Raw genomic sequence first — 10,017 nt, 5'->3', positions numbered from 1 at the left:
GAGAGTTTCACTACGTCAAGTGACTGAGGCTTGTAATGGAATTTAATCTGATCGAAAGTAAAAGATTTGCCAAGGTTCGCTCAAAGAGGTTAAGTCTGATTTATTGAGAAAACATACGAGCGCAAGGACTTCAGGATAACGCACGTGAGTGGTATCCAACAGAAGTGCCACAGTCTGGTCTTGCGCGGCCTTATATTCAAGCAATACACAGGTATGACGCTTCCAGGGATGTGATTGGCTAACGCATCTGTACACGTCATAATAAATGGCAGACATCATCAACAATAGTCAAGAGTTGAGACACGTTGTATGAGAAAGGGCGGTAAATCTTGCTGGGACAATGGAACAAAGAATGGTTATTCAGGGCAGACAACGTCTAGGTGTGTCGACCTCCTGGAGAGGTCATCCTGTTATAAATGAGGTTAGCACATCTATGTGAAAGGTTGAGGGAGGTAGTGAAATTACAATTTCTATGACAGGCTTTGTTCACACGGCAGTGAAATGTGACCCAAATCCGATCTTTTTGCCTACATGCGACTCAGGTCAGATTTTTTCATGACCGTCTGAACAGCGCAAGTCACATGAAATCTGATTTTTTTTTAATCCAACCTGGGTCTGATGTTTTGCAACGCGCCTGCCGTCTGAACAGTCATGTCGCGTTTAATGCTACTTTTACGTCTCTAGAGCGTTGACTTGCAAATATGTGAAGCATTCCACTGTGGTGTGCTTGTGCGGTATACTGCACGTCACAAGACGATCCTCATCCTTCTTCTCGTTACCATTTGCTCATACCGTCGCCGGCTTCCACTGCACAAATAGCCTACTTAAAAATCAACCCATAGTAAAGGCTAACTTCAGTTGTGGTTGTAACGTTATCATGGATGTATTAATAGAACGTTATCCATGGTTAACTTTACTTCCGTAAACAGTGCGCTGCGCGTGACTTCGTGACGTCTTTGTTATTGTTCTTCTGCGCATGCGGGTCTGTTCAGGGCCGTGGGCTGTTCACACGGCAGTCAAATATAGGTCAGATATAGGTTACATTTAAAATGTTATGTGAACAGCTGAACCAAAAAATCGGATCTGTGTAAAAAATCGGAATTGAGCATTAAGACCTGCCGTGTGAACTAAGCCAAAGACACACCAGCGTGTTCATACAGGAGAGAAGCTGTACCACTGTGAACAGTGTGGAAAGACCTTCAGTCAAGAGGGTAATCTCAAGAAACACCAGCATGTTCATACAGGAGAGAAGCCGTACCACTGTGACCAGTGTATGAAGAACTTCACTACGTCAAGTTACTTAAAAACACACCAGCGTGTTCATACATGAGAGAAGCTGTACCACTGCGACCAGTGTGGGAATAATTTCACTAGAGAGGACGGTCTCAGGTTACACCAGCGTGTTCATACAGGAGAGAAGCCGTACCACTGTGACCAGTGTGGGAAGAGGTTCACTGAGTCAGGACACTTGAAGAGACACCAGCGTGTTCATACAGGAGAGAAGCCATACCACTGTAACCAGTGTGGGAAGAACTTTAGTTATTCAAACATTTTGAAAAGACACAGGTGTTCTGTTAAGAGTCTAGATCCAGAACGAATGAAAGTTTAGACAAAACTCTTGTAATAAATGTATGGTCTGTATTGATTGTGATTTGAGAGTAATTTTAAAGTTTAGTCTTCGATTCAAGATATGACTATTTAAAAAAATAATTGATGTAATTTATCAAATAATTTCATGTATATACTACAAAATGTGTAAATTATAATGTATGCAGTTATGCATGCATTATTTACATACTGTACATTGACTTAACTGTTTTTACTGACCAACCATTTTTTGATTTAGATGACACTAAATTTAACCAGGTAGTACACACCCACTACATAGGATAGTATACACAGATGATGCTTTGAAGCATGTATTTCCAGAGTAACATTTGGCATTATAGAGGGCAGATTTACAGTCACTGATCTCATCCCTTTTCCTCCTCCTCATGTTCAGAACCAGGTTAACAGGTTCAGCAGTCTAGCCACGGTCGTTTCTCCGGTGTTCTCTGAGGATAGACGTCACATCGGACATCTTGTTTCTGATTTCTGATTCCTTTGGTTTTCTATGTTGTATTTTCCTTTGTGCTGCTAAGACGTAATGTGATGTAAGTTAATATGTTTGAATATGTATGCATGTTTATCTAATGTTTCTTTCTCTCTCTCCCTCTCTTTGTCTTTCTCTCTCTCAATTCAATTCAGTGAGGCTTTATTGGTATGACCATACAGAATACAGTATGCTGTGTGCCAAAGCACACAGCACAAGCTAGTGCAATTGTGTAATACAATTAAATAATACAATAAATGAATAAATTAAAATAAATATGATATTAAAAATAATAAAAACTTAAGATGGTACAACAGGAATCTTAATGTAACTGATCAACAAAACAATATCAATACAACAATAGGTTCGGCACATAGCTCGGGAGGTAGAGCAGCCAGCTGGGGATTGCAAGGTCCCCGGCTCGATCCCAGTTTCCGGAGTGTGCTGAAGTGTCCTTGAGCAAGACACTGAACCCCAAAATCACTCACATGCGACATACCTAATATGGGTCGGCTGTATAGCTCAGGAGGTAGAACGGGTCATCCAGTGACCGTAGGGTTGGTGGTTCAAATCCCGGCTCCTCCTGACTACCTGTCGAAGTGTCCTTGGACAAGACCCCAAATTGCTCCCAATGAGATAGCGCTAGCGCCTTGTGTGGCAGCTGCCGCCATTGGTGTGTGAATGGGTGAATGAGAGGCCTTCATTGTAAAGCGCTTTGGATAAAAGCAAGTCCATTTACCATTTATCTAGTACCGTCACATCAGGAAGGTCTCCGGGGCTCTCTGTGTGGAGTTTGCATGTTCTCCCTGTGTTCGCAAGGGTTTCCCCCATAAAGTACAGAATATGAAAAACATTCAGAGGGAACAGATCACTAATGCTGTCTGTCCCTGGCGAAGACGATATTTGCAGGTGAGGTGTGTGGGGGTCTTTTTTTACATACAGTGTGTGTGTGTGTATGTGATAGGGAGGCATGTGTCAGTGACAGTGGGATTGGATGTGACAGTGATTTGACTAAATGAGTCAAACAAAATAAAATAATCACCTCATGGCTGTTTTACATGATATTGGGTTAATTTGGAGAATTTATAACAGTTGGTACCTTTTTGGTTCTTTTGACCTTTCCTGTGGAAAGCACACACAGACAGAGACTGGGAGGAATGATTGGGAATGTTTGGATATTTCTATTGCACTCAAATAAATACACTGTGATGACATATTATCCTGCAGGCATATAAATAGGGGTGTGTGTATATATATAGTTTAAAAAGGGTGCATTATAGAACCAACAATAAAAGAACCATTTCAAAAAAAGGTTCCAGAACCCTTTTCAGATCCGCAAGTTGCTGTTTGCAACCCTAAATTGTTTATTCTAACCTGAAAGGAACCTATATGGAACCATACAGATCTGAAAAGGGTTCTTCTATGTTACAAATGCTTCTATAAGGCAACACATTTATTTTGAGAGTGTATAAGATATTGTTTCTTTTGTATCTTCTGAATGCCAGTGTCTTTCCCCTGTGAACAAAGGGCATAAATGAAAGTTGGAAAACCACTGAGCAGGGCAATTGGTGACTGATTTCCTTTGATAGGGCATGGCTTTAAACTTAATACAGTAGATTGTTCCTTGATCATAGGCTCTTCAGCAGTGATATAGACTCTAAAGGACCAAATAAGACCTCTTCCATTGTTTACAAACAGTTCTCTTGCATGCGCATCCTGGTGGTAAAAAGAACACTGCTGAACACCAGCCTGCTTCAAGACCTCCACCATCATCCCCGTCCCCAAGAAAACAAAGATCACATGTCTAAATGACAGGCCCGTCGCCTGACCTCTGTAGTAATGAAGGTCGTTGAGTGCCTTGTTCTGCTGCACCTCAAATCCATCACGGACCCACTCCTGGACCCCTTTCAGTTTGCCTACAGTGCAAACTGGTCTGTGGACAATGCAATAAACATGGCCCTTCACTACATTCTGGAACACGCAGGCACTGCTCTGCTTTCAATACCATCCTCATACCCACACTGGAGTACTGTATGTGTTCTCTAAGCTGCACTTGCCTGACTCTACCTGCTGGTGGATCACCAACTTGGTAAATGGACTGCACTTATATAGTGCTTTTATCCAAAGCGCTTTACAATGGCCTCTGATTCACCCATTCACACACCAATGGCGGCAGATGCCATGCAAGGTGCTAGCCTGCTCATTGGGAACAATTTGGGGTTCAGTGTCTTGCCCAAGGACACTTCGACACAACAGGAACAGGGGGAGCTGGGATTCGAACCACCAACCCTATGATCATTGGATGACCCTCTCTACCTCCTGAGCCACAGCCACCCCTGACTTCCTGTCTAACAGGAAACAGCACGTGAAGCTGGGAAAAAACATTTCTGGCTCCAGGTCCATCAACAATGACTCCCTCCAGGACTGTGTCCTTTCCCCCCTATTCTCCCGGTAAAGGAACAGCTGCACCTCCAGCCAAGCTCCAGAAATGTTCTGAACACACCACCCTCATCTCTGAGGGAGATGAGTCTGCCTACAGGTGGAAGATCGACCAGCTGCTGTAATTCAATAAATTACATCACAATGCTCTCAAGAGGGTAGAGATGATTGGAGACTTTAGAAAGAAACCAGCCCCCCCCCAATAACACTGAATGACATTCGTGATGACTGTTGACTCCTTCCATTTCCTGGGCACCACTATCTCCCGGGAAATAAAATGGGAACTAAACACCTCTTCTACACCTCCATCATTGAGTCCATTCTAACCTCCTCCATCACCATCATGTACGCCACCGCTACAGCCAAGGACAGAGCCAAACTGCAGTGTGTCATCCGATCTGCCGAGAAGGTGATCGGCTGCAATGTGCCCTCCTACCTGGTCTCAACTCCAGGACCCTGAAGCAGGCCAGGAAGATTGTGGCCGACCCCTCCCACCCGGCCATAATCTCTTTGTGGGTGGACCATGCCTGCATGCCACGGAGGCAGCTTCTTCTCCACGGCCTTCAGTCTCATCAACAAAGTTTGTGTCCCCCTCTGACTGCCCCCCCCCCCCACCACGGTCCCCACCACACTTGCACATGACCACCGAATGTACTGTATAGGACACACTGCACTCACATATCATGCTGCACACACTATACACACATACATACAGTACTCACATAAACATTACACTCTGCAGACTCGCTGTCTATCACTGACAGTACTACTTTTCTTTTATTGTTTTTTCTTAGCTTATCCTTTTTTGCCCTAGCATTATGTACTTGCTTTTTGCACTGCTGCCTGCTACACACATCAAATTACCTGAGCCTCCTAAGGATGACTGCTCATGCCAAAAAATCTCTGGGTGTGGGGTTATTTTATCTTGTTGATAGATAAAACTGTGCAACTGAATACAACAGCTATACATGTCTTAAGGGGGCCTATCTGGCTTCTTGGGCCACAAATTCAGTTACAGTTCTTCCCTTAGCTGGAATTATTTGCCTGTACCAACCAAGGGGGTTTGTATGCACCCAGTGAGTGAGGAAATGCCGGTATTTTGCAGTAAGTCTGGTAAAAACCGACCTGTCCTGCCGCACAGGGGCCATAAGCTCTTAATTCACTCCGTTACTGTGGTTAGAAACGGTCAGAAATCTTAGCCATGATGCTGATTACCACAATTTAAGCAAATGGGACCTGTAGCCTAAATATTGTGGCAAACAATGTGAGTTGTAGCCTAAAACATTGTGGCAAATATTTAAGATGTAATTCCAGTTTCTATAGCCTATTGCTGTGAAAAAAGTGGAACATTATTTTCTGTGCGTTCCAAACTCCAATCGACACATCAGCTGTGTTCGAAATCGTTCACTCACTCCCTATTTCCTATGTAGTGTTCCCCATAGTGAACTACATAGGGAACGAATTAAACGGTTTTCAAACACTACACTGAACGTAAAAAAAAAATGCACGGGACATTCGTGTGACGCAGGCGGACGCGCCCAGTATCAGGTAAACAAAAGGGTTGATGCTAGATTGGACTATGGATTGCGTTAACAACCTAGTTACAGCCACACTCCCAACATGCTCTACTCAGCCCGTCAGAGGTGGATCTTCCACGCCCTCTACTGGATAGAGGGAAATTAGACCCTTCTTCTGTTTGGCCCATTGGCCACCCAGATAACACACGACGTGACTTCGTTTGGAACCTTCATCCCATCTATCCATACATTCAAACTAGTCTTTTGTCTCTCCTACACAGCAGTGTGTAAGACTCCTAAATTCACTTTTATAGTCACTATGTAAACTCAGATTAGGCCACATTAGCCATGTTTGTTGTAGTATGTCTAAATATGTTTATTCTAGACAATTTCATGTGGGGGAATGAGCTGGACACCCAAAACAGGCTTGTTTTTCCATGCTTGTGGTGTTTGTGTTGTAAGACAGTAGATAATTATTATAGGCGTCTAGGCTACATTCTACATAGCCAACTAGTGCACGAGCCATGACGTTAGCTCACGAGCTCACAAGAATCGTCTTCCAACTGTAGCTAAATAACATGTGTTTATGAGATTTACCTCAGTGGGCTAGGAGAGAGGAGAGAGAGAGAGAGAGAGAGAGAGAGAGAGAGAGAGAGAGAGAGACCTTTGACTTTTAGTAATCCCTTTATTGGTGCACTAAAATGAAGTTAAAAACAAGGATCAGGCCATTTCACAACACAACCATATATAAAATATCATACAATACACAAAACATCACACAACCAAGTGCACCTCTTCCACAACACATACTGTATAACACACCATTAAAACGCCAGCAATAGCATGTTATTAGCTACCGTACATAACACCCCCCCACCCCCCACAAACTCCTCCACATTGAAGGTCATTTAAAAAAAAAAAGCGTACTCCACCCTCAATCGAGCTGCCACTAGCCCCCTGACCATCAGTTCTGGATCCACAGACCCCGCCCCTCTAATCCCATTCCTCCTCATCAGCCAGATTGCCATCTTTGCCTCCGCAACTAGGAAATTCACCAAACTGACCCTCTCGCGTCTTGCCCCACTGTAGCTTGGCCCCAGAACAAAGCTGCACTCCTCAAATTCCTCCCCTTAGCCCCACCAACCACCGCCTCCCCAACCTGGAACATCTCAGCCACAGGTGTTCCAGTGGCTCCTCCTCCCCACAGAACTGACAGCTACTTGCCACTCCTGGATCGATACGTGCTATGTGTCTGTTTGTGGCCAGAGCCCCGAGAGAGAGAGAGAGAGAGAGGGAGAGAGAGAGAGAGAGAGAGAGAGATCATTTGTTGTTGAACATCCAGGGGTAGCGTATCGCTGCAGTTCTACCGTACGGGAACGCGACCACCTTTCTGAAGTTTCCCCATTCCAATGATTGTGTTGTGGTCCCAGCCCAGGCCCCGCCTCACCCAGGGCTGGGGCGAACGAGCGCTGGGTCACTCCCGGGAACGAGCCCAAGACCGCGGCAGGTGCAGCCTGTTACCAATCAGGCTCACCTGCCGCAATCATCTCGGGCGGCTACAAGAAGCCAGCAGCCCCGCCGCTCAGTGCTTGGTTATACTGAGATCTTGGTAATTCTTTGCTAAGCTCCCAGCTGATTGTACGCCCCTTTGTTGTTTTCCTTGTTCTCGTTAACTCCTCGTGTCCCTCTCTCCGTTTTCCCCTACAAGACCCCGTCTTCGTCCCGCGCCGCCCTCTGTGACTCGGCTCTCCCGGCTCCACTCCGCGCCTCCCTCCCGCTCCGCGATTCGCCCTGCCTACCGCCTCCGCGCCGGCGCCCGCGCCACCAACGCAGCTCCCGGACTTCCCCTCTCCACCGGCTTTTTTTCTCGCTCGCCTCGTGCCCCTCGGACCAGACCTCTCCCCCTGACGCTCCTCCACGGGGATCTCTCCGGCTCGCCAGTCCCCGCGGTAGCCTGACGCACGCACACAGACAACATCCCTCCACATAGCCATTTGCCCTCACGCATCCATACACTTAATTTCACATCCCATTCACACGCACACGCACGCACACATACATACCCCCCACCTTAAAGTGGCAGTCCGTCTGTGTTTTTGTGTTTACTTTTTCTCCCGGTGTGGTCACCGCAGTACCTTAGTTATCCCCCTTTTTTTTGTTCCTTTTGTTTATCATTTATTAAAACCGCCTTCGGGCTATTATTAGTTACTCTGGTGTCCGTCTGCTTCTCTGGGTCTGCTGCCCTGGTCCGGTTCTCTGTTCAGGGGTGCCCCCCCCTTCCCGGGGGCATAACAGAATAACCAAGCCATTATGGACCAAAGCAGACCCAGTGGGCAGGCGGATGCAGCTAAGCCCGCAGTATCCCCACCCCCAGGTCCCTCGGTCCTGGAGACCGTAGTCCGTAGCCACACCGTTCAGCTTAACAAGCTAACCTCGGAGCTCGACACCGCTTTTGCCCGAGTCACATCGGAGATGGGGGAACTGCGGACGGCCTCCCATGCCACGGCGGGCGTGCTCACCTCCCTGACTCATCAGGTCTCCAGCCTGGCGGAGATGGTGGCCAGGCTCACTCATCTGCCACCCCCCGAGTCCGGTCCTCCCCCAGAGCCACGCTCTTCCCTGCCCGGCCTAAACGACCCGGCTCCCCAGAGCTACCCCCCGAGCAAACACCCTCTGAGCCCCGGTTTGAGCCCAACCTCCCCTGCCCCAGGCCATTCTCCGGGGAGTTTGATCTGTGTCGAGGCTTCCTGGGGCAGTGCGAACTACTTTTTTGCCACCAGCCCTCAAGATACCGGTCAGACGCCGCCAAGGTGGCGTTAGTAATGTCACTGCTCTCGGGGCGGGCCTTAGCTTGGGCCATGGCGATGAGGAACCACAACAACGGGCTCTCTGCTGACTACCAGTGTTTTGTCACGGAATTCAAGCTGGCGTTCGACCACCCCGCAGAGGGGGCAGACGCGGCCGGGCGGCTACACACCATCCAACAGGGGTCGCGGTCAGTGGCGGACTACACACTGGAGGTCCGCATGCTTGCCGCCGACAGCGGGTGGGATGACGTGGCGCTCCGGAGTGCTTACAGGCGGGGCCTCAGCGAGACCATTAAAGACATGATCATCCGAGACCGTCCCGCCACCTTCGCTGAGCTGGCCACCCTTGCCCTTCAGGTAGACGAGAGGCTGCGGGAGCGGCGTCTGGAGCGCGCCAACCGGCTGGGGCCACCCCACAAACCACTCGCAAACCGGGTGCCCCCCAGGGATCCTGCCCATCCCTTCCGGGACCCCTCGCCCCCTTCTACGGCCTCTGGGGCCCGCCACCTGTCTCCTCCTGGGGCCGAAGAGGAGGCCATGCAGCTGGGCCGATCACGCCTGTCCCCGGAGGAAAGAGAACAGCGGATGCGTGACCGGCTCTGCCTCTACTGCGGTAAGGCGGGCCACGTCATCCGCGCCTGCCCCTCTCGGCCAAAAGCCCCGGCCCACTAGATGGGGGCATTCTAGTGAGCCTTACCACCCTGCCCCAATCCCGGAGGGAGCCTAACCAACTGTTCCCAGCCACTCTTTCATGGGGAAAAGAGTCGCTCTCTGCAGGGATTCTCCTGGACTCGGGCGCCGACGAGTGCCTAATCGACCGAACCCTGGCCCAGCAGGCAGGCATCCCGCTCGTCCCCCTTGATACCACCCTCTCGGCGCAGGCACTAGATGGTCGCTCTCTGGGTAAGATCACCCATTGCACCGCACCACTCACGTTAACCCTGTCTGGCAATCACATAGAGACGGCACGGTTTATGGTACTTAACGCACCCACGGCTCCGTTGGTCCTGGGCAGACCTTGGTTAGACAGACACGACCCGCACATTTCATGGTCCTCTGGACGGATTTTGGGCTGGAGCGTGGCCTGTCATGCCAACTGCTTACGCTCCGCCCACTCTCTGTCCAGTGAGATCAAACGCGAACCCTCACCCCCTGACCTCAC

This window comes from Borostomias antarcticus (assembly GCF_949987555.1).
Source record: "Borostomias antarcticus genome assembly, chromosome: 15".
In the NCBI taxonomy this organism is placed as follows: Eukaryota; Metazoa; Chordata; class Actinopteri; order Stomiiformes; family Stomiidae; genus Borostomias; species Borostomias antarcticus.
The sequence above is the reverse complement of the archived record's forward strand: the minus strand, read 5'-3'. Positions refer to the sequence as shown.